Here is a 20,762-nt window from a genome sequence, read left to right on the forward strand (position 1 = left end):
TTTAGAGAAAATCTTTATTTTTAAGCAGGATTACTAAGACTAAAAAGATAAGTGGTAAACATAGGTTGCCTTTCCACTGAGGCGGAGATTAGAGATGTGCGGGAATTAACTATTAATATTGATTGTAAATAAATTTTTAACAAGCAGAAACGTCTGCGATCGATGCTATTATTTAAGCTTAGAATAAATTTAAAAGTGGAAAAATTACTGCCTTCCCCCTAGACCCATATAGTGGGAAGATTTGCTGACTATGGATGAGGTCTTGGTGGCTCAGTTGGCAGAGCGCTGGAGTATCGATCCAGAGACCGTGAGTTCAAGTCTCACCGAAGGCAGTAATTTTTCCACTTTTAAATTTATTCTAAGATTGATTGTAAATATTGTAATCTACATATTTCTCTTCTCTGCTCTGTTGGATTACAAGTATTACAACCCGTGGATTCCCGCACGTCTCTTCTCATCTCCGCTCATCTACGTCTTAGTGGAAAGGCAGCCTTATGAGTAACAAGCATTAATAACATACTCGTTTAAGTTTATTTGCAGCGCAACTGAAGAACTAAAACTGCAAAGAAAGTACCAAGAATAACAGTTAGTACTTCTTCATACTCATATTACTTCTTTCAAACTTCAGAACTGTTCGTAACTCAACATTACCACAGAATAAGTAATAGTATTATCATACAGAGCGGCCACGCGCCGCCCCGCCCCGACTCGAATGACCTCGCCCCGCGACACCAGATTGACGGCCGTTTGCCGGCCGCTCAGTACTATTTTTAAGCAACTTACACAATGACGCATGCCGCGTGTACAGACGTGCCGTTCACACATAGAAACGCAAGTGATTTTTGATGTATAGCGTGTCCGCCCTGTGACAACGTCAAGTTAGATAATTCACTACTAGAAAATACTAGTTACGGTAAAAATACCCGGTTCATAAACATAGCTCATTTTCAAAACAAACCATTGAAAAAAACGGACAAGTGCGAGTCGGACTCGCGCACCGAGGGTGTCGTACAAATTTTATGTATTTTTGATTTTATTTTGTACTTTTAGTGTAAGACGATATTACTTACCAAATTGCATAGTTCTAGGTTAACGGGAAAATATAAATTAATATTAATATAAATGTTAATATTAATAATATTAATGTTAATATTTTGATTCCCTTGAGAGTGTCGAAATATACGTTTACATTTTGTGTTGTGTGTGTGAAAACTATTAGGCACCTTAGGCCCTTGCACTAATCCGGAGTTAACCGGTTAAACCGTTAACTCAGTGTCAAATTGTACTGGAATCCATGGTAACTCCAGGTTTAAACGGTTAACCCTGGGTTAGTGGAATAGTGCAAGAATTATTAATGTTTTTAATAACTCTGAAACGTAATTATAGGACTTCCTTGACCGCTCTCATTGGCACAAAAACACAATTCGCATTTTTTTATTTAGCGGCGCCACGCCATCTAGTGTTAACATTTTTGAACCTTTTCTAAGAACTGACTGTTAAATAATAGGTAGTATGTCTACAGTTTTTTTTTAGGCTTTCACTTACATTTCTGCCTAACCTCTACCTGCCTACTTTTAAGACCGTTATACACAACAGTAACAGTTTTTATTCGCACAAATAAAACGTAAAAATGGCGCCACCTACAACAATTATTTTGCGGGGAACACGGTGTTGTACGGATTGTGGGTCTTGAATATTTACTAGTCTCTGGCAAGTACCTAGAAGTTTGCGGGAGTAGGTGAGTGAAACTATTCGCATTAAGCCACGATCTGCACGTGTGGTGTATTTCAATGAGGTACAACAATTTAACGTAAAACAAAATTTAAAATTTTGGTATACTTTAGTTGAAGATAGGTGACAATATTATCATATTTATTTTTATTACCTACCTGTCAAGAATTTAAGTCACAAAGACTTAGCCGCCGCCAGGCGTGGCTCACTCCGTGATTTCGTCGCGTCGCTACAAGTACATGCGGCCCACACCAATTTTGGTGTCTAGCAGTAGAAGTTGCCGCGCACCGCTACGGAACGGACGCCTGCACGCGCTTGCGCCACCTTGCTGTAATATCTGTCGTAATAGACGCGTTATGTTACAGAGTGAATCTTCTGTACCAAAGTACTATTATTTACTAGCTTTTGCCCGCGACTTCGTCTGCGCGGACTTAGTAACAGCAGCTAAAGTAAGTATAGCGCCTGGAAAAAAATTCATAGCAATTATTCAATTTGAGCATATTATGCACACAAATTAGCAGACACTTCATTAATTATCTCAATTCCACCCCGCTTTTTACTTTCTTAAGGGATGATTTTCGGGATAAAAAACTATCCTATGTCCTTCTCAGGGACTCAACCTATCTCTATGCCAAATTTCATCTAAATCGATTCAGCGGTTTAAGCGTGAAGAGGGAACACACAGACAGACAGACAGACAGACAGACTTTCGCATTTATAATATTAGTATGGATTCTGTGCTGCCGCCATGCAATGTAAGTTATACCTACGCTCTCATTTTAAAACGAAATTCTAAAATAACATGAAAGTTGATATGAACGTTTGAGTAGTATCCAGCCGGGCTAGCACATGATTGGCGCGAGAGTATCTCGCCGCGACATAGACTACCCGTCCCCCTTTAATTCATACAGTTAGTAAGAGACGGGTAGTCTATCTCGCGGCGAGATACTGTCGCGTCAATCATGTGCTCGGCCTACTGATAATTATAAAAAGTCCCGCGGTAAAAGGCTGCAGGCCGAGAACATGATTGACGCGACAGTATCTCGCCGCGAGATAGACTACCCGTCTCTTACTAACTGTATGAATTAAAGGGGGACGGGTAGTCTATGTCGCGGCGAGATACTCTCGCGCCAATCATGTGCTAGCCCGGCTGGGAGATCGAGATTTGCTCGGAAAACATAAAACCTCAAAAATACGCGTTTTCCCAGAGATTAGACCTAGCTAGATCGATTTTTTGCCCCCCAAAACCCCCATATAGCAAATTTCATCGAAATCGTTAGAGCCGTTTCCGAGATCCCCGAAATATAGAAATAATATATATAGGCAAAGATAGATATAACTCTGTAATAGATGGATACAGTCTAAGGAAAAAACGTGCCTCGAAAATCAAGAAAATTTGACTCTCGATCAGAAGGCGCTACTAGCTTTGTATCGTTTGTTATTTAACAATTTTTCATATCAGTGAAAGAACATGGGTCAAAATCATAAAAATAATTAATGCAAATAAAAAAAATCATTTATCCATATTTAAATACATTTTATCGTATTTTTATAAATCTTCATTTTTAGTTTTAAAGTGTGTCGATAGACGGCAATGAATTTACTGTGGTTACAAAATTTACTAGTCTATCTAGTATAAGTTTTAAGGTGTAAGATAAGATAAAATTGGTAGATAATGAGATTAGAGTTTTGAATGATTTAGTCATCCGTGAACATGATGCCTTACTGCATCGAAATATCCGGAGCTCATAAATAATACAAAAGGTAATCACGGTCTATATCCCGGTCAATATAAGTCTAGATAATGAGATTATCCTAAAGAAAGAATCGGGAATTGAAAACGATAGATAAGTGGGTATAGAATGTCGTTTATTCCCTTTGTGTGGAATTATTTTTAATACAATGGGACCTTTGGAAAGAATGGGGTTATTATCTGGTATTGGACAGTTTTCGGACCCAAAATATACTATGTTACCATAAACGCTCAGGCTATCTTAGTCCTAGATGCTTAGGTAATTAGGATAGAAATTGCGTAAAAATGAAAAGGGATATCTGTCTTTTTGGGGTTTAGAGATTGGATTTTTTTCGTTATTTGGGGAAAGACGTTAATTCTACGAAAGTAATAGGCTGTATAATTATTTTTACATTAAGATAAAAGGTTAAAGGTTGAATTCCGGTTTATTTTTACACGTTGCTTTTCGGTGAAGGAAAACACTGTAAAGGGTTCAGACTACGCCAAAATTACCGTGCATCAATATAAATCTCTCGATGAAATTGTCTTTTTGACATTTCCTGCAGTAATGCAGTCGATTGCATTGCTGCAGGAAACGTCAAAATGATATTTAAAAGATAAAGATGCGATTTCAATTCAATTCAATTTATTTAATTTCGCTTAAACATACACAGTTGTTATGGTTACATGTCATTGGGATGTTATCGGCTGCATTACTGTCGACTGCATTACTGCCGCAAATGTCAAGACGATATTGCTGCTCAGATTGTAGACATTTGCCGCAGCATTGCAGTCAGCAATGTCGCTCTGCAATACTGAGCAATAATTCTGATGCAGTCTGAATCCAAACTGTACCTTAAAATGGTCACAATATTGCATCTCCGTGCAGATTGGTGTAGTTGTCCGACACGTTGTACAACTTGTCGGCCGCTCCCGTGGGACTGGTGTGAATTAGATTTACTAACAGATAGTTGGAACATGTTTCAGCACGATTTTGAGATTTGAATAAGTTGCAGTTTTAGATTTTGAAGATAAAGCTGTTTTTCTAGGCTTAAAATTGGATTCAAAATAACGGTGGGGTACGCACATTTCTACACTGGCCGGTAGACTAAGTTCAGCAGCATACGCAGTTAAAAGAATCGGACGTTGATGCCGGACATGGCCTGTTTGCTGTTTGTCAACTTTAATTAATACTTGAAGGCTCTTTATCGCCATTATCGGTGTCTCCCATGATACTATAATCTTCATATGAAATAATTACGTTGTATAATTATCCAATTACAGAAATAATATCAGAATGATCTTCAATCAGGTGCCTAATACGTTATTTTATAATCGAATATAATTTTAATTCGCAATCTGATACAATTAAGCTAGATTTAGTTAACAGGCGTCGGCGATCCGTCAATGCCTTGTCACGCGCCTCTCCATTTACAACTGTCGTAATCAATATGGCCGCCGGCAATGCCTTGACGTTCCGCCAGAGTGAAATTAGCAACTTCACTCTCGTCTGTGTAAACGTCACTTTAGTTTGCAGAGTTAAATCTAGATGGCGCCACGTTGGGGGGGGGGCGCCGTCATACTTAAAACTTAATCTGCTTTACCATGCATAATAACCTTGAACAGTTATTACTTATTACGAGTAGATAACTTATTGAATTGTTTACCTACCGTATTTGCGCAATAAATTCCAAATAAAACTGGTTTTCTACAACTGTTATGCAAACATAACATTACTGCCCAAAGGCAATAACGCAATAATGACCATAATCAAATTATGACAGTCACGTTCTTGTTCTTACGTCTGTTTATTACACACAGAACAATACTAATAATAAATCTTATTTCACGTAAGTTTATGTACGGCCGTAACAACGTGTGACTTTAAAACTAGAACAAGTAATATTAACCCTCCCCTCCTACAATTTAGGAGGGAATTAAATCTTCTCGGGTCCGTGGTGTAGGGTTGGAGCCGGCGTAGTTTTTATCGCGTATATATATATATATATATATCTTTACTCGAAAATAATTGTAGTGTATAACTAGCCTTATTAACCGATTTTGCATGTACAACCAGCCTTAAAATTTGTAGTCTATGATTGTTCATTATTTTAGTATGTGGGTATTTTTGCACTTTGTAATTTTTCCTCAGTCACCCGTTGACCACGAACGCTGTAAAGAGTTCGCAACGTCGGGATGTATTATAAATTCAATATACGCGATATAATCCGTTTTCATAGTTTTATTTCATGAGTAACTATCGCGGTAACCGAAGACAATATTAAGTAATATTAAATTTAATTGCCACGTGTTTCTGTAAGTTTACGACTAAATACTAAACTATACTTGTAACAGCAGTAACCGCCAAAAACCAGTTTGAATTTAGAATTTATTTGTACGTCCGTAACAACGTGTGACTTTAAAACTAGAACAAGTAATATTAAATTTAATTGCCACGTGTTTCTGTAAGTTTACGACTAAAATACTGCACTACTTGTAACAGCAGTAACCGCCAAAAACCAGTTTGAATTTAGAATTTATTGCACGAAAATATGGTAAATAATTAAATGAGTATTCTAATGGCTGTTACGGCTGTTATGCTTGGAGCAGAATGGTATTGTAGCGACACTAATGATAATTACGAGTATGCAAGCAGTTGAGTTACGGCTCTCTTGGGGGAGTAAGGACTTTGACGCGTTGTAAGGGCTTTACACTCGAATGCATAAAGTACATATCTAAATAAATAAATAAATATTATAGGACATTCTTACACAGATTGACTAAGTCCCACAGTCTCCACAAGGAGCCTTGTGTTAGGGTACTCAGACAACGATATATATAATATTTAAATACTTAAATACATAGAATACACCCATGACTCAGGAAAAAATATCTGTGCACATCACACAAATAAATACCCTTACCGGGATTCGAACCTAGGACCGTCGGCTTCACAGGCAGGTTCAATACCCTCTAATAGGTCGTCTAAATAATATCGAAAATGTGTTATTTGCTCACTCAAGAGCCGAACACAGTCTCCTAGAACTGTCTCAGAACTTATTCAGAGTCGGCAGCATTACTGCAGCGGTTTTGCAACGGGAAAATACTGCCAACTGCATTTAAACATCAATATTGATGTTGCTGCTCGGATTTTTAACATTTGCGCCAGCAGTATAGTCGGCAGTAATATCACGCTGCAATACTGCAATGCAGTCTGAATCCGGACGGTACCTTATGACTATCAAGAGGGTCTCGCTATTTATCCGATTACACGAAATATGAAAGAATTGAGAACTAAACATATTAAATATATTAATAACGGGTCACTCACGTATTTTAAGTCGAAAACGCTGGACATGTTTCACTCCGTACCGAGGAGTGTCATCAGGAGCTTGCGTTTTCGACTTAAAATACGTGAGTGACCCGTTATTAATATATTTAATAAGTCTGTGTCTCACGGAAGTTTTGTTATTAGAATTGAGAACTTATTTTTTATTTTTTTTATTATAAACTGATCGGCGATTGGCCCTAGTCACACCTGATGGAAAGTGAAGACAGGGCCTAAGATGGAGCTCACCGGTTCAGTAATAGCCCATTCACTCTTGCTTTAAAGAGACCGAGGTCAATAGTGATCAGGGAATACAGATGGTGGGAGCGCATTCCATTCCTTAGCCGTCCGTACCAAAAAGGAGGAGGCAAAACGTTTCGTCCGAACGAATTGAATGTGGACCACGAACGGGTGCATTCGCTCCCCGCGCCTGGATGTCTGATGATGGAAAGGGGAAGGTGGGATCAGGTCGTGCAGTTCCTGTGCGCACTCCCCGAAATGTATCCGATAGAACACCGATAGGCAAGCGACTCGACGGCGATGCTCAAGGCTCTGTATCCTTGACTTGACAGATGGGTCATCGCCAAAGAGTCTATGAGCCCGGCGAACTACTGAGTTCAGGGCCGCCAGCTGATATTTGGCAGAACCGTCCAACTCTTTCTTCAAAAGTAGGTTAAGACTGTTTTAATGACAACAAGAAAAAAATAGTATGCCCGATAGGCTGTAAATACATATCTAAAACCATCCAAGAGACTTCGCTCTTGCGGAAGCTTTGTCCCCAGTTAAAGTTCGCAGCAATGAATAAACTTTAAAAGCTCGTAGAGCGTGCTAAGGCAGCTTTAGGAGAGCTTAGCTCTACTATATTTTTACAAAGCCCCAGGCACGTCATTATGAAAGTTTTATTAAAAAAGCTCTGCGCGCGGGTATAAACACCTCTTTGCATCTGTTTTTAAAAGATTTTACCCGTTTTGTATTAGATTGTTCCTGTTTTTTAAAAACACCATCAAGTTTCTATTATACGTCCGATTTTTAGACATATATGCCTCTGACACTAGTGAGGACTCTTTGATGAGAACCAAAGAGTCCTCACTAGTGTCAAATGCATTAGGGACTATATCATACACTTTTAAATTTCTTTGCTGATACATACATCTGAATGTTTTTTTTAAACGTTTTCCTGCGTAGTTATAATGTTTTTAAGCCTGTATTTTTAACTAACGGGACAATTCGAACAATAAGATATGTCATTTACTAGTTCTAGAAACGATATGGATTAGATTGGTCAGTGTCAAAAATGTCATTTCTTCAAACAAAAGCGTCATTGTTGACACTGACATAATATATCTAATCCATATCGTTGCTAGAACTAGTAAATCACGTATCTTATTGTTCGAATTGGCCTGTAATACTACTTAGTATAGATTTCAAGTGCGATGTAACACCGGATTTACATTCGTCCTTAGGCTTAGGTACTGGGCGGACACGCTATACATCAATAATCACTTGCGTTTCTATGTGTGAACGGCACGTCTGTACCCGCGTCATTCGTCATAGTGTAAGTTGCTTAAAAATAGTATTGAGCGGCCGGCAAACGGCCGCCAATCTGCTGTCGCGGGGCGAGGTAATTCGAGCCGGCGCGGGGCGGTGCGTGGCCGTTCTGTATGATAATACTATTACTTATTCTGTGGCTCAGGTAAGGTGGTCAGGCCCTTACTTACCTTGTCAACTCTTATCTATGTCAACGACCTTCTTATCTCGCTCCAAACGCGTGAAAGCATTTTCAAATGCTCTTGAGTGTATTAAATCCAAATCCAATCATTATATGGGCAATCTTGTAACCGTTTCATCGCATTGTAGCCGTGCTTCATTCCAATTTCATTCATAGCTGTTGACAGAGATGAAGTCGAGAGAGTAACTTTTTAATTTATTAGCTCTGTAATGTTACGATATTTTAAAGGTAAAAGGTAGTTTAACAACAATTAACGAATCAAATGTTTATTGTAAAAAATATTCAACTATTCAAACCAAATACATATATATTCAAAATGTCATCAACCTTCAATCAATCTTTATGTAGAATGGCTCCATCGATACTGTCGATGATTTCGCCAACGTCAAAGTGGGATCCACGTGGGATCGAGTTATATTTCTTCAATCTTCATGTAAATCAGCCAGTGTACGGTAAAAGTATAAATAATACAATTATGGCCTCTAGGGCTCTATCCAGATACGGTTAGAGGTAGAAATTCCAAATTCTCTTAGAGCACGACGTTGTTCGGTAGTTGTGATATTATGAACTCTTGTATAGCGATAGCGACTATACAAGGGCCACGTGGAGCAACTTGGCGTTGACGCCAAAACGGTGGATAAACTCGTATCTAGATTAATTCTTCATTATCCGCACACGTCTTCATTAGTTTACTGCATAATAAGCTATCAGTATTACACTTCAAACAACGTTAATGAGCAAAAACAAAAAATTAATCCCGACTCGATGTCGCCAAGATGGCGGTCGTCAAGCAACTCGTCATCAACCTTAAGCGAAGACGTCTCGTTCCGAAGTGTCAACTGTCAACCGTGACCGACCGGTTGTGGCCATTCGTTCACTATGAATTTAGCTAGCAAAGTGCTGCCAGTATAATATTAACAGTCACGTTACAGTAATGTTTCACTCTGTTGGGAATGGGACTTGGGAGGTTTTAAATAGTTATTGCAAAATCGTAAGTGTTGTTGTTAGTAGATATGAGATTATACTCGTAATTCAAGTCATATATAACGAAGTATGTATTGTACCGTAAAAACCCGTTTTTACTGAAAACGCGACTTCACTAATTTAAAGTAGTTATCCAGAGTTACCCATAAGGTTTCAGTGAAAACTAGTTTCAAGTAGGATTTTTCAATCGAAACTATTTTCTGCAAAGTGGCTTTGTGAAAGCTAGTATTGTTTTTTTTTTTTAAATTAACAACTTAAAGCCGGTTCTGTCCAACGGTTAACTAAATCTTTCTAGTGTTTAGATTTCAAACGGTCCCCTTACGGCTTATCCTTTGTCTATTGTTAAGTGAAACCGCACGTGCTACTTACTAGCATTAAAAAATGGTAGGGCCGTTTTAACCTGTTATTGAACTATACCACTTTATGGAGATTGCAATAATTGTAAGGCAAATATACCTACCGTGATAAATAGTTTTAATAAGTGAAAACGAGTTTTTCTCAGTCAACTCAGTAAAAGGGAATATAAACACTGAAATATTTTACTTAATAATCTCTCTCTGTAAAATCTCTCCCTGCCTTGTTTCATCAGATTAAGGCGAGAACACACGCGGTGGATTTACTCCCTTCCCTCATAAGGATTACCACTGCTTTACGTTGCAACGTACACACTTTAAAACCAACCTTACCACCTTTCACTACGACTGAATTTCGAATAGCCCTGTCCATCTCTGAATTCCCACTATACCTTACATGGATGTTAAATTTAAATTAAGTCGCCAAGAAAACAGTTGAAGTCGGGAAAACATTTTAAAGGCGATTTAAATTTGCAGTGTGGTTATGTAAATAAAGAAAACAAATTGTAGCTGTAGGCGCATATACGGTGGTATGTTTGATGTTGGTTCATGTATGCATTTTTAGGGGCAGCGGCAGATGAGTATAGTTTCAGTTGGCTGGTAAACTTAGATTAATTTATTCCGTATTAACTATTGTTAATACAACATGTTGTTATGTTGTACAACATAAGTACATTCTTAATTTACGAGATATACCTAAACATCTAACTGGATCAGCGCGTGCGCTAAAATCTTCCAAGGTATCGTCACGCGGTGATTAATGTTTTGCTGTAACAAGGATTTTTGGACTAGGGAACAATCATATATGAGATATTTACACCATCAAATTTGTCATCGATAGTTCTCAATGATAATACAAAGAAATAAAGTAAAAAAACAACAGGAAGAATAGACAGAAGGAAGGAAGCGCTGGTGGCCTAGCGGTAAGAGCGTGCGACTTGCAGTTCGGACCTCGCGGATTCAAACCCCGGCTCGTACCAATGAGTTTTTCGGAACCTATGTACAAAATATCATTTGATATTTACCAGTCGCTTTTCGGTGAAGGAGGAAACCGGACTAATCCCAATAAGGCCTAGTTTTGCCTCTGGGTTGGAAGGTCAGATGACAGTCGCTTTCGTAAAAAACTAGTGCCTACGCCAATTCTTGGTATTACTTGCCAAGCGGACCCCAGGCTCCCATGAGCCGTGGCAAAGTGCCGGGACAGCGCGAGGAAGAAGAGAAGATATGGACAGAACACCAGGCAGGAAAGTAGGAAAGTCCTTTACGAAAAACGAATGTGCATTTTTTATAAGGTATCCAACTGACCACGTAGCCTCTCCGCTCGTTTAAGCCACAAGACAAGGCTCGTTTTACCGACAAGTTTTACAACAATTTAGAGAGACAGATAGTCTCAGAGAATTAGGTATCTGTACCTAAACACAGTCCGTAACGGTTCAAGTCCAAATCCTATAAGCTGAGATGTCCGCACGGACCATCTGTCAGGCTAATGCGGTGTTCTAATGGAGACAGATCTGCAGTTGCAGCTTCAAACAATTTTGCTATGTTTTTGTTGCCAATTTCGCTAGAACACTTATGAAATGGTGCTACATATATAAATCTCGCTTTAAAAAATGTTTTACTAATAGAAATATGGTTATTGGTAAAGTACCCGCCAATAAAATTCTGTAAAATCAGGATACTCTTTCTTACCTTAAAGCCTCATGTCTCAGTGTTGCCATTGTAAACACTTTATTCTACTAAAAAGTTCATGTCGTTTCATCGTTTTTATGTTACTATTTATCAAAAATCGGGGTCTTGATTATACAAAAAAAAACATTAATATGTACAACTTCTAGTAACGCAAACGTTTCGAAGCACCCTTTCATTACTGAAGCCTTCAAAGCATTCAAAACCCCTTGTACAAGACTTATTGCACCCTTCAGATCTCCAGATAATCTGAAAGAATCACAACTCCCGTCTCGGCCACGCCACATACAAAAAGCAACTATAAATCTACGCTTCAAGGTGCATATTTGATTGAAGTGAATTTGTTTATGGGTGTTCCCCAAGGAACACCTCTGCTCAACAAGCCATCCTGAGCATTCGTCTTCATTCGCTCTTAATTCAGGGATTAGCATCTGATGAGGTTCCTCCTAAAATGCTTAAAGTCAAATGTCGTGTGACATCATTATCGTTATAAAGATGAGAGTTTAGCCACGAGTTAGCCGAGTTTGGGTTGAAAGTTTGAGTCTGCTGCTGAAAAGGGTTTTTAAATGTAAAGTCGGCGAATGAGACAACGCGTCAAAAGTATTTGGCTTCACAAAGAGATTTACTTACCCCTACTAAGTACCTATACTTAATGCTATAAATGCGAAAGTATGTATGCCTGTCAAGAGGTAACCCTCTTCACGCTTAAAACCGTTAAATTTATTCAGATGAAATTGGGTAGATATAGAGATATTTTGAGGCCCGGGGAAGTATCCTATGGATATTTTTTATTAGGGTTCAGTACCCAAAGGGTAAAAACGGGACCCTATTACAGAGACTCCGCTGTCCGTCTGTCCGTCTGCCCGTCTGTCCGTCTGTCACCAGGCTGTATCTCATGAACCGTGATAGCTAGACAGTTGTAATTTTCACAGATGATGTATTTCTGTTGCCGCTATAACAACACATACTAAAAAGTACGGAACCCTCGGTGCGCAAGTCCGACTCGCACTTGGCCGGTTTTGCATCATAGTGATCATCATCATTCTACGCAGACGAAAGCGCGGGAAGAAGCTGGTGTCCCTTTATGTAAAACAATAAAGCGCGCAGCGCTGAACACATGCGTCAACGGAATGTAGGAAAAACTACAATGCGGTTACCGCGTAAAACAATGTAGTGTCGTTAGATTATTTGATGTAAAATGGGTGTGCGGCAAACGCATTGCATTAAACACTGCGTTTATCCCATAAAACAACTGCGCGCTTAAAGGTAAGCTACGGCAAGAGGCTGCCGCGACCCGGCAGTCACTGCTCGGCAGTCGCTGCCCGGCAGTCGCCGCACTGCTTTATTTGTATGACACACTGTCCGACGCAGGCGGCTGAGCGGCGCGGCCGGGGGGCGTGACATGCGCGCGACCTCGGCCGCGCCGCCGAGCCGCTCCCGTAGCAGTATGGCAGCGCTGCCCAACCACCAAATGTATGAAACAGTGGTTACGCCAAACTATGCTTATGCGTTTATTTCAAAAACTATGTACTTTTACAAAAAAAAAGTAAAGAAATATTACTCTTCACGTCTATTGAAACACAAAACACACATTAAAAATGACTTGACTCAATAAACTCACGCTGTGAGGAATAATTTTTCCTCAGCTGTGATATATCCTTTTCTCAGAGGTTAAATTTCGTTTGTAATTAAACTAAGCACAAATTGAAATTGTGCTTTATTTAATCGGCAGGACTTTCTGAATTGCTGGTCCTTTGAATTCAAATGCCGTTTTATCAGGATCTGATAACTGCCTTCGGCGGCGCTGCCCAGCAGTCACGTTCGGCGGCGACGGTCGGTCGCGGCTGCCGGGCCGCGGCAGCGTCTTGCCGAATGCTATCTTAAGGATTAAGAGTAACTTTAAACGTAATAATTTTGACTCGGAAGTTCTGTCCGCTGACTGTACGTTATTTAAAAATAAATAGTGATTTAAAAGCTCGATGTGATCATAGTTGCTTGATGCCTAAACAAACACATAAACTGTATAAAATAAACATTTAATTATAATTGCAGTTAAACGCTAAATACCTACAATTAATATTAATGACACATTACTTTAATTTTACTGTGTGTAGTTATGGCGGTCTCGCTCGGAGTTCTGTTCGCCGCAAAATTTCGCAGCAGGAGCAAGATATGTATTAAGGCGAACGGCAAACGACAAACAAACATCACGACTACTGATGTGCGATTAACAAAATTGCGGATTTTTACAAGGAAAAATTACGTAAAATTTTTGGGTAGGGATAGAAATTTTCCGTTCCAAAAATGACACGTTCCTTCATTTCCAACTTTTTTGGAAGCTTGCATATATGTAATCACGACGCTCAGCGACACATAATCATCAGTATGTACCAAAAAGTTTTTTAGTATGCTAAGGTATTCCGTATATTTTTTTAATGATAATTTTCTTGAAGATTTGAAGGTCGTATCGGTTTTTAGGGTTCCGTACCCAAAGGGTAAAAACGGGACCCTATTACTAAGACTCCGCTGTCCGTCTGTCCGTCTGTCCTTCTGTCCGTTTGTCCGTCTGTCCGTCTGTCTGTCACCAGCAGGCTGTATCTCTTAAACCGTGATATCTAGTCAGTTGAAATTTTCACAGATGATATATTTCTGTTGCCGCTATAACAACAAATACAAAAAAAATAATAAAATAAATATTTAAGTCCGGCTCCCATACAACAAACGTGATTTTTTTGCCGTTTTGCGTAATGGTACGGAACCCTTCGTGTCCGACTCGCACTTGGCCGGTTTTTTACAATATCTGCGACTAAACGCACAAGAGCAGCGCGCTTTACGCAAAATGCCTCAGGTTTAGTTCAGCCGCAAATGTGCAGCTATGCATCGCGAATTGAATTCATTTCATAAGTTTAATGCAATTGCTCAACTCACGCCTCGTAAGTTACACTTAGTGTGTGATCTTCTCATATCTGAGTTTAGACCACTTGGTATGTTTATTTGGTATATCAAGTTCGGCTGGTTTATAAAATTAGCTTTAGGCTAAGGTAACCTATCTATATTATATATATATACACCCCAGGCCAAAAGTATGGAAACAACGTTGTTTTCTTTAATATCTCATGTTTCTATCTTTGTTGTATATATTTGTAAACTAAGACTTAAATTAGGCAAACCCAAAAGATTAAAAATACACGCTTAATATCAAAACATCCTAAAATATTAAAAGCTAAAAAAATAAAGTAGGAAAAAGTTACATAATTATACCTCTACCCTTTAATTACATGACAAAATGTTGAATTGGCAACTATCACAGCCAGAGTAATTTACTTTTAAAATGTTCTATTATTATTTTTACCAAATTGTCAATGAGTAGTATAGAATCCATCGCATAAAAGATCACACTTTTCTATTGAAAGACAAGCTTGTCTCCATACTTTTGGCCTGGGGTGTATAAAAAATATTGTCAGGCAACAAAAGAGACCGAGAGGTACATTTGAACATACACTGACATCAGAATGATTTGAATCATTTTATTTAGTTATCGTGAATCACGCCCGCACCAAACGGGTAGGTAATACTTACCCGTTTGGTGCGGGCGTGATGCACGATACTACTAGGTATACAGGCAATTGAGCCGAGCCTATTCTCGCACGCAGCATTTATAATATTCGAGTTTTGAATGATTCACGGTTAGTTTCACTAGACTTATATTGACCGGGATATAGAAAATACAAAAGGTACAAATAATACAAAAGGTAATCACGGTCTATATCCCGGTCAATATGTCTATTTATAATATTGTTAATTATAATTAGGCAAGATGGCGCTGGCGTCACGTACACATCAAGCTCGTGTTTATTATTGATTTTAAAATTGAGTTTCGAGTTTTGTCGCCGTTGAGTGGTGTTAGCGTGTGCTTCAGTGAGCAATAAGTGTCCATGAATGTTGGTGATTGTGTCCGCCAAGGGCAAAAAGGCCAATGGGCGAGCGATTGCCGGTGCTATCGGTTTTATGGAAGCGTTCGTAAGCGGGGTCCACGGCTGGAAGTGTTCGCAGTGACCACCGTATGTACTTATAAATCATATACAAGTGGGTTTTGGATGAGGCGGACTTCTTGTGGCTGTTTTATAACGAAATTTTTGTGAGCTAAATGGCATAATAACAAAGAGGGTGTTAACCAAAATGAATTGAGGGTACGCTTCGTATTTGTTTACAATACAACGTCAGTATTCAACGTTGATGGCCAGTGTTGTAGCGGGGCGATTATAGTACCCTGTTTTCGTTGGGTGGCGTACTGTTCCGGTGGACCAGTGGTGTACACGGTGGACTAAACTTTTGTGCTCCGGGTGGACTGCGTTCGAGCCCCGGTGGACTCTTATGTGTAAATTGTTTTATTTTTTATTTTATTTAATTTTTCTTTTTTAAATTACTTAAATGAATTTTTTTTTTTTTTAATTACTTTAGTAATTTTGTCAAGTACAAATTATACGTTTAGCATTTATTTTTTGCGTGTAATATTCGATGAAATTGTTGTTTAACTTGTGAATAATTTAAATCAAAGTGAATCATAATTTTGGATTTTGAGTACCGATTTTAAAACATTTTTTTTGACATCGTTTTGACGTACTTGTTTTTTATAATTTTGGATTTTGAGTACCTATTTTAAAATATTTATTTTGACATCGTTTTGACGTACTCGTTTTTTTATTTATTTCGTTTGTGTAATCATTTATTTTGTTTATATTGACATATAATTTTTATCAGTTATATTGTGCCAATTTTTTGTTGATTTCTTTGTTTTTATATTGTGTTTTTGCATTCCTTTTTTTTTTTCTCTCTTGGATGTGTGTTACGGAGCGAACATGAGCAACCCCAATCTTCAAGCATGTCCATATTGTCCTGACGCCGCAAGACAATATGTTGTACCTAGGGGTCTGAATGTCCATATTAGTCGTGTGCATAGAGATGCGGTTGGTTTGCAGGCGTCTTGCGCTAGTGAGGAGCGTGATCCAAGAGGGGGGGATAACGTCGAGATCTCGAAGTTGCCCGAGCTGAAGAAAAATGTTAGGGTGTTGCGGCACGTGCCAAAGGGGGCGAGGAGTCAAGCCGCAGGAAAGCTATGCGCAATAATTCAGGATTGTTTGAGCAATAATGAGTTGAAAGATTGGTTTGCGCTGTTCACTTTTTCTTTTACGGCTTTGAGAGTTCCGGACGGTGTCGGTCACAGATCTTTAACTACGCAGGTTAAAGAGAATATTGATAATTGCTGCCTGTACTTTCCTGCTGAGGTCGGTCTTAAGACAGGTTCACTTTACCGGACAATAGAGGCGAAGATGCATGATGGAGATTTGAGGGGGGCGGTCCGTCTTCTCTTCTCTGATTCTACTCTCGCGCCGGCTAATGGGGACACACTGGAGGCTTTGGTCGGGAAGCACCCATCACCTTCAAGGCAGCTGAATTTTCCCCCTGAGCCTGATCTGGCTAGTCCATTCCTGACCGTGACGCAGGAGGAGGTTGTGGGCGCTTTGGGGTCCTTTTACAATGGGTCTGCTTCTGGGCTCGATGGTTTGCGCCCCCAGCATCTAAAAGAGTTAACCTCGGTGTCGGCCGGTGATAATGGGGGGAAACTCTTGGAATCTCTTACAAGGCTCTGTAACTTCCTTTTACGTGGCATGGTTAATCCCCAAGCTTGTCCGTATTTATATGGGGCATCCCTGTGTGCTTTAGCGAAGAGGGATGGTGGGGTTAGGCCAATTGCTGTTGGGAACACGTTGAGGCGCCTTGTTTCCAAGCTTGCTTGTCGTGCAGTCAAGGAGGAGATGGCGGAATTTCTTCAGCCGTGCCAGGTTGGTTTTGGTACGCCTTTGGGGTGTGAGGGAGCCATCCATGCAGTGCGATCTTATGCTATGGCTCCGGAAAATGATTCCGGGGTTGTTTTAAAGGTGGATATTAAAAACGCTTTTAATACTGTAGAGAGAGATGTAATTTTGAGGGAGGTTAGGGATCGTGTGCCTTCGTTATATCCCTACCTTCATCAATGTTATTTCTCCCCCACCAATCTCTTCTATGGCACTAATCTGATTGCATCACGGGTGGGTGCTCAGCAGGGGGATCCGCTAGGGCCTCTTCTTTTTTGCCTAGCCGTGCAAAGTATTGTAAAATCATTATCCTCCCCGTTAAACGTATGGTACTTGGATGACAGGACGTTAGGTGGTGCGCCAGATGTTGTGTTGGGGGATGTGCGGCAGCTTGTGCAGGCTTTATCAGCCATTGGCTTGCAAATAAATGCTGAGAAGTGTGAATTGTTTCTTTGCAGCCCAGATGCTATGCATTCCATAGCTGATTTTGAAGCGATTTTGCCCGGGGTGAAGGTGGTGGAGAGGTCATCGCTGTCACTCCTTGGGGCGCCGATTTTTCCGGAAGGGGTTGGTCAGGTGGTCCAGGAGAAGACCGTGGCGCTTTCAGAATCTATGAAGCACTTGCAGCATTTGTCGGCGCATGTATCTTTGGTGTTGTTGCGTAACTGTTTATCAATTCCACGCGTGACATACACTTTGAGAACGGCGCCGACGTGGATGCATGTGCAGGCTGTGTTACGGTTCGATCAGATACTACAAAACGGTCTGGAGTCTATTCTTAATGTCAGGTTTGAGGAATCTCAGTGGTGTCAGGCTACTCTTCCCATACGACATGGTGGTTTGGGGGTGCGTCGCATGCATGATGTGGGACTTGTAGCTTTTCTGGCTTCCTCGCATGCATCGCGGGGACTAGTTGCGCGCATTTTGTCCCTCAATGAGGTCGACGTCCACATGCCTTTTTTGGGTGCTGCGTTGGATGAGTGGACTGTTCGCTGTTCTGGCGGTACGCGGCCGGACGACCTTGGGGCTCAGAGGTCGTGGGATGACGTTTTATGCCGTCAGACGTATGAGCAGTTGCTGGAAGGGGCATCAGGGGTAGAACAGGCTCGGCTGAAAGCGGTAGCTGCACCCGAGTCTGGGGCCTGGCTGCACGCCTTACCGTCGTCGCACTTGGGGACGTTGTTAGATAACGATTCCCTAAGGATTGGTGCTGCGTTAAGGCTCGGGTGTAATGTGTGCGAGCCACATTTGTGCGTCTGTGGGGTTATGGTGGAGGCGAACGGGCACCATGGATTGAGTTGTGTGCGGTGTGCTGGTAGGTTTCCTCGTCATCATGCGATTAACGATATCGTTCGCAGGGCGATGGTGTCGGCAAACCTGCCGTGCGTGTTGGAGCCCCAGGGTCTTAGTCGGACGGACGGGAAGCGGCCTGACGGTCTCACCCTTGTTCCTTGGGCTAAGGGGCGGAGTCTGCTGTGGGATGCTACATGTGTGAGCACATTTGCGGCGTCACATCTTGCACAGACTACACGTGCGGCTGGGGGGGCTGCAGAGAATGCGGCGAGACAAAAACATGCCAAGTACTCAAACTTAAAGCCGGTTTATGATTTTGTCCCTCTTGCTGTTGAGTCAGCTGGGCCTTGGTGTTCCGAGGCGAAGAGTTTTGTGAGGGATCTGGGTAGGCGCTTGCGGGATAGGGGTTGTGATCCTAGGTCTGGTGCGTACCTGGTCCAACGTATATCTTTGGCGGTTCAGCGGGGGAACGCCGCTGGTATTATGGGGACGTTTGGGCCGGGTACTTACCGGATTAGGGTTTAGGTTTGCTCTTTTGTGTTATTATTATTGTACTCATAATTTTTTCTTTGTTTTCAATCAATGTTGACGATGCGTGTTGCAGATAACTTACGTGTAAACGAACGTTCTGTTTTGACGAAACCTGAGGTGGATGAGCTTATTGTAATGTGACGAAGCCTGCGCTGTGGATCTGATGGTATGCCTTTTTGTTTTTTTGGTTAATAAATTTTGGTAAACGAATTATAATTCTAAATGTCATATATGTATATATAGTTAGTTCCTACTTGTATAATAATACTGCTATAATTTAAGCTTGTACCTACTACTGTTTTTTATTGTTTTTTTGTATACTTACTGCGACAATAAATTATTATTATTAAGACTTTATTTCGGACATCAATGATCCATAAATGATTGGTTAGTTACAATAGTACTTATCACTATGTTAGTATTGACAACACAAATTATATTGAAGTATATACATTATTTACATTAAAAAAATGCATACCAGTCACTTATCCATCCGGTAGAATGGGACATGCATTGAGGCCCAATACTTAAAGAAGGGATTATCAAGCCTCTCTCCAATTTCGGTTAGAAAACTGTTGGAGTTGTTCCTCAGACGGTGCATCTGAAATGCTGTGCGTTTTCTCATAATGGCGTAGAAATCATCCATTCGTGCCTCCGCAAACATCCCAGATGCACTGCAAAACCGCGGCAGCCCCAACAGCACTCTATACCCATTATTAAATTGGACGCGCAGGGCGCCGTAAGCTCGCTTTGTATATTTGATCCACAGGCTGCAGGTATAGAACGTTTGGCTAATAAATGACTTTTTTTTATTTATTACGAGCGTAAAAATGACAGTGGTAATACTAATTGGCCTGTATAAAAGTAGCATTGCTGTTCACTTATCTGTGTCCGCATTTGTCCTAAGCAGATGTATTTGCCGCAGAGAACGTTGTTTGATTTCGCAACTACTTAGCCCGTTGCTTAATTCTGTATATTTTGGTTAGGACGCTAAATCCCATGTTTAAGTTGCTTTAGGAAATTCCAGTTTATATAAACGTTATTTATACAGCTTTATTTAGATATTTGGACACTGTTCTAACATAAGTACCTATGTGACCACACGGCTGGAGGTTTGCTTCTTAAGGCGGTTCCCTGAGCTAGAAGGCAAAAAATCTCCTTATGATCGTGTTTCTTTAAGAGGCGTTGATATTCATAGACTTGGAAAAATATATTTAGTTCTTGACTATATTATCTTTAATAACATAGCTTCCGATACACGAATTATGACACTTCGCTCGATACAATTAATTCCCAAAATAACCTCTAACTCGGAATTTTAATCAAAATTTACTAGCTTTCGAATTTCGTTATTGTAAGGTAACGTTTTTAAAATAAATAAAAATCGACAAAATTCGATCAAAATTGACACTGCGCGCATAATCTTTCCCGTTCTTTCTTGCGAAATGTGACAGTGACAGCGGCAAAACGATGAAACGGCCTTAAAGAATAAGAATAAAAATCAAGAATAAAGATCAATTGCAGCTAAAGGTTACAGACA

General features: G+C 40.2%; 1 long non-coding RNA gene across 1 annotated transcript in view; it reads right to left on the reverse strand.

Annotated features, from left to right (window-relative positions):
- Window positions 1-240: 240 nt before the first annotated feature.
- Window positions 241-20,762, reverse strand: part of LOC134748933 (uncharacterized) — a 219,363-nt gene continuing 198,841 nt past the window's right edge. Inside the window, exon 3 of the long non-coding RNA XR_010128448.1 lies at window positions 241-358. This is a non-coding gene — a long non-coding RNA (uncharacterized LOC134748933). The remainder of the gene's footprint in view (window positions 359-20,762) is intronic.

This window comes from Cydia strobilella, chromosome 17, assembly GCF_947568885.1.
Source record: "Cydia strobilella chromosome 17, ilCydStro3.1, whole genome shotgun sequence".
NCBI classification, from domain to species: domain Eukaryota; kingdom Metazoa; phylum Arthropoda; class Insecta; order Lepidoptera; family Tortricidae; genus Cydia; species Cydia strobilella.